Consider the following 6,000-nt stretch of genomic DNA (forward strand, 5'->3'; position numbering starts at 1 on the left):
ACATAGATAGCCCTCGTGTAGCTTTGCGCGAAATTAAAAAAACAAACAAACAAAACCTCACTGTTGACTAGAAACAGAAAATGTGAATGGTTGAATAAATTTGAGACTGATCAATTGTATATTTTCTTAATTAAATAATTAACTTTATTTTCCCGCTTAAGAAATTTAAGAATAGTGGTTAAGTCTGATAGAAAGTTGTGTTCGTATTCAACAGAAATAAGCTACATTTTAACCCATTCCACAGTGTAGTTTGTCCCCCAGGGATTCCATTCCCCTTAGTAGACACAGTAAATAGCCTTATTTGGCTTTGCTATAAGAAAAAACACAGCGTAATTTATATTCATGTTTTATACGTAACTTTGTAAAACTTTGTCGTATAAATATTTGTATTCGTATATTTTACACAAAATCTTAAGTGTTTAGAAACAATTTATTTATTATGCAAAAGTGTTCTGTGTGAGACGTTTAAGCAAGTCTTATGTGAAGTGTAACGTTTCAGAACATATGTGTTGAGTGAAGACACACGTTTTTGTTCTATTGCGCATAGCCATTAGTAACTGTGAAAGACTTATTATCTTTGTTACTACGTCATCCTTTACCAACAGGCCAGGTAGGTTAAGGCGTTCGACTCGTAATCCGAAGGTCACGGGTTCGAATTCCCGTCGCACCAAACATGTTCTCCCTTTCACCCACGGGGGAGTTATTAAGCAACGGTCAGTCCCACTGTTCGTTGGTAAAAGAGTAGTCCAAGAGTTGGCGGTGGGTGGTGATGGCTATCTGCCTTCCCTCTAGTTTTACATTGCAAAAAGAAGGACGGCTAGCACAGATAGCCCTCGTGTAGCTTTGCGCAAAATTAAAAACAAACAAACCTTTACCAACAAATCTGTCAGCTGATTATTCATTCTGATTTTTTAAAAGGTTTTTTTTATTATTTTTTATAACGTCGGTGATAAAACAACCTTATAACGCTCAAATCTATATTCAGAATAAAAATTAAAACGTTTTCTTTTTCCTTTTTTTTTGGCACAGTGAAAGATAAACTTTGTTTCAGTTATTTCAGCCATCTAGCTTCGATAACTCAGTAGCCTACCACTAGAGCTTGTGAAAAATAAAAAACACATCAAGTTGGATTATCAGAGATTCCTGACTCTAGTTTTCCATAAGTTTCACAGACACGTTGTCGATCTCATTTCTTATTTCATCAGTATTAATAAGTAAGCACCTTTATCTCCTCGGTTTCAGTCTTCCTACAGTTTTACCAGTATAGGTTACTTAAATCCGATTTACTTCATGTATTATTTTTGTGCTTCCGACACTACAAATAAAACCCTACTGCAAACACACCCTTTACGAAGATGGCTTAACTCGAAGCCTAGGTAAATTGAAAACAACCTACCAGTCATAACGGCGTGGTGTTTCTTTATCCAGAGAAAGCTAGATGAGATTTTATCTCCCAATATCACAACCTTTCTCCTAATTTCTCACGATCTAAGCTGTACTGACGAGATATAAGGTACTGATAAAGCTGAATTATTCAAATACAATTAAACTTAGTAGCCAGCTACAGTTTTAGTTCTTCCTTTTAAGTTGTTTGTAAAATTAGGTATACTCTTTACAATAAAAGGCTCTATTGATATTTTTATCGTGAAAAAAACAAACCTCATTGTCCTCACTGTTTAACACTAATTAAAATATATTGCTTGGATTAAATATTGTTAAAAGGTTTGATGTTCACCAACTTCCGAGTTAGGAACATCTATTGTTTTGAATTATTGTTGTTGTCTTCGTTTTATGTGTGAAAAATTGATCAAAGTATGACCACATGAGTTGGTTCAATAGTTTTAAAATAGTACAGGATATTTGAGAATGACATGAAATCTTATTAAAGCGAACCAGACCAGCAATATGATTCATATGCGCAAAATCGTATTAATCTGGCTTAATTACCAAAGACCCATCTCACTTAAATGCTCATGTGAATCCCAATGTTGATGGGTCTCGGTTTGACACACCATTGCGTCCTTCTTAAAATGGAACCGAACTGTTTCATATCCGTTTTAAATGTTTTGAGTTAGAAGACGGGCAATATTTAACAGTGATTAAAGCTTTTCATTTTGTAATATAGTTCCAAGTTTCAAAATGTACTTTGAATTGCTTCGGGAGAGAAGTGGCAATGTATTCCACCAAATACGTTTGTTTGTTTTTGAATTTCGTGGAAAGCTACACGAGAACTATCTGCGCTAGCCATCCCTAGTTTAGCAGTGTAAGACTAGAGGTAAGGCAGCTAAACATCACCACCCACCCCCAACTCTTGGGCTATTTATTTACCAACAAATAATGGGATTGACTGTCACATTATAATGCCCCCACGGCTGAGAGGGCTAGCATGTTTGGTGTTACCGGGATTCGAACCCACGAGCTTTGGATTACGAGTCGAGTGTCTTAAACACATGGCGATGCCGGGCCAACCGAATATGTACGACATTTAATGATCATTGTTGGTCAAGCGGTATTTGACACCTTGGAGGGTTGAATTATCTTTAAAACTAAGCTACAGAAACAAAACAAGGCACCTCCTCTTATCATATTGAGCTGTTCCGCTTATGTTGCTAATATAGTAAACACAGAAATATGTACCGTAGAAGTTTAGTTGTCGGAGTATTAAAACGTTAAGGTTCAATGAAAAAAACTGTTAATTCGATCGCAACCGGCTGAGCCAAAGTTGAATTTATTAGAATTAAGTGCAAATATCAGATTATATTCATTCTAATGAATTTATTTTTCGGAATATGCCTTGTTGGATACCTGGAATATTTTCCTGCAACGAAACAGGTCTACAAATTTAAACTTCATAAAAGTTGTTTTAATATTTTAACCGATTTTTACATAAGTTACCGACGCAGATTTTGAAAAAATATATTTTTTTCTGTCACGAAAGTTGTTTGTTTTCTTTTGTTTTTTTATATCGGGAAGAAATAAATTATCAAATTATTATTTTGTTTACCACAATGAACGTTTTGTATTATTATGTTTTTAATAACAATTAAAGGAAACTGGAGAAAAGGGAAAAACATTGATGTTTGTTTTTGAATTTGGCGCAAAGCTGCACGAGGGCTATCTGCGCCAGCCTTCTCTAATTTAGCAGTGTAAGACTAGAGGGAAGGCAGCTAGTCATCACCATCCAATGTCAACTCTTGCAGTACTCTTTTACCAAAGAATAGTAGAATTGACCGTCACATTTTAACGCCCCCACGGGCGAACATGTTTGGTGTGAAAGGGATTCGAACCCACGACCTCGAATTACAAGTCGAGTTTCTTAACCACCTGGCCATGCTGGGCCGTCTTCTTGGTCCTAACAGATCGTGTTTATTACAAGTTTTAGTATCGATATAAAGAGGTGTAGTATTAACTAAAGTATGTCTATTGGTTGTAGCGCTCGACTCGCAATTTGCGGGCCCCGCGTTCGAATCCCGAACATGATTGAACTTTCATACACAGGTTCGCTATAATGTGGCAGTTAATGAAAATATTTTGGTAGAATAATAATCCAGGAGTTGGCAGTGGGTTGTATTGACTAACTGTTTTCCTTCTAGTTTATCAGTTTAAAATTAAGAACGCCTATCGCTGGTAACTTTCGAGAAGCTTTACGCGACATTTCACGAACTAATATACTGTATTTATATGATCTGCATAATTAAGGTCAGGAGTCCTCAAAGGTATTTATTTTAAACACAGCTATAGATGTAAAGTCCACCAGATCAGCAACGAATGCCATTTTGTCACTTGTAGATAAATTAGGTTTAGACAAGTGCTAATGTCATCTTGTTAAATAAGGTTTCCGCTCACGCTTTGATGATTGCGTTTATATAGATCAGCTGTAGGCCTATTTCATTCTTCCAAAAGAAACAAAATTTTAATTCTAAGCAAACCAAGGTTAAATAAATTATAAGTTAATCAGCCACTTGTTTCCACCTTTCAAGTACTACCAAACGTTGCGTTATTAAAATTTATTGGATTACAGATGACAGCAAACTTTAGTGCTTCTCTCTGAAGTTGTCAGGTTGTGTAAAACGATTGCTCTATACGCATGCGTGAGCTAATATAATAATGCGATTATTTATTTATGTCAAACAGAAACTTGCGACGCATTTTTATATTAACGCCAATACAATTAAACATAAGAATTCAACATTCTGTAGGTTGCTTATAATATAAGAAATCAGAAATCACTTTCGAGAAATCACTCATAATAGCTAAACCCAAAATACAGGTAACATATAATACTATTTCATATGTATCACGTTCCGTTTTTTTTACGCAATTAAGTATTCCGTTTTATAAAGAAAAATATGAATTTTAAAAGTAACAATAATTATCTTTAACCACGTCAGAAACATAGATATAAATAAAAGTACTGCGACAGTATATAGTTTCCTTGCCTTCAGAGATTTAATTCGAAAAGTTTCGGTCTTGATAAGTGGTATGAATTGTACAGTTACGATGGTTTTAACGTCATAACTTAAAGACCCTGGTGGTTACCTTGCACTTTACAGGTCACATGCTCGAACACCGTCACCGAAAATGCTTACCCTTTCAACTATGAGGGTTTTATAATGTAACGGTCAGTCGTAATGTACCACTTCAACTTTAGGGGTGATTAGATGCTTATAGTCACTAAAGTAGCTTTACGCGAAATTCCTAATAAATAAACCTAATTTGAATAATAATATATATTTTGTTTGAAATGAAGCACAAAGCTACACAAAGGGCTATCTGTGCTCTTCTCACCACAGGTATTGAAACTCAGTTTCTACCGTTGTAAGTTTGCAGGCATACCGTTGTGCCACTAGGCGGCATTACTGATGTTAATAGAGAAATTCCGCGTCTTTATGGCAATTTCTGCAATTCTTTGTCGATTTTTTCTTTCTCCGAAAAGAGGCTGAGAGTCATCTGTAGAGGTCAACTGTTGAAACCACTCACACCAGACTGTCTGTCAGTCAATAGACACTAAAATGACGTCACATAAGGAACGCTTAGCGTTTCGATTTGTACTGTCGTGACATCAGTAAAACATGTACATGTCATGAATCACGAGAAACATTATGTATTCTGTCGGGTACAACACAGTATGTCGTAAGAACTTTAAAAACAAGAAATATCAATATTTCTTATTCTTAATTTTGGTTTTATTTACTTCTTAAACAGAAAAGAAATTCGGGAACTCAGCGGAAGTGTATCTGGCTGTTACACTTTTTTCTCCAACTATAATTTTATAACATTATATACACTGCTGGTCAAAATCTTAAGGCCAATGAACATGAAAAAATATGCATTTTGCATTGTTAGACTCAACCACTTATTTGAGTAGAGCTGCGAAAGATGAAAGTAAGAAAAGGGAAAATAAAAACAAAAAACGTTTTTAGCATTTAATATGGAAAATGTGAGCACCATGAAACTAACCTAAATACTAGCTGGTTAAAAGTTTAAGACCGTAGTGAAACGAAACGTTAATCGATAAACACGTAATGAAATTTAGTCATTTGTGTTCAAGCAATAACGTTGTCAACTCTCACACTGAAATCTCCTGTGTTACATTGGGTAAAAACATGGCAAAGGCTAAAATGTTGACAGAGTTTTAACGTGTCAGAATTGTCGAGCTGCAAAAGCAAGGTCTCTCTCAACGTGCCATCACTTGTGAGATTGGGTGTAGTAAAACTGCCATTGCAAATTTCTTAAAAGACCATGAAGAATACGGAACGAGAATTTCAAGTGGTCGGTCCAAGAAAATTTCACCGGCGTTGAGCAGGAGGATTCGACAGGTTGCCCGGCAAGACACCAGTCGATCGTCGAACCAAATTAAGACCCTTACGGTTGCAGAATGCTGTGAAGCACCAAACATGGGACGTAGAAAAGTGGACGAAGGTTTTCTTCCCTGTTGAGAAAAAATTTAACCTGGACGGTTCAGATGGCTTCCAACGTTACTGACACGATAAGAATATT

This window comes from Tachypleus tridentatus, chromosome 3, assembly GCF_004210375.1.
Source record: "Tachypleus tridentatus isolate NWPU-2018 chromosome 3, ASM421037v1, whole genome shotgun sequence".
NCBI classification, from domain to species: Eukaryota; Metazoa; Arthropoda; class Merostomata; order Xiphosura; family Limulidae; genus Tachypleus; species Tachypleus tridentatus.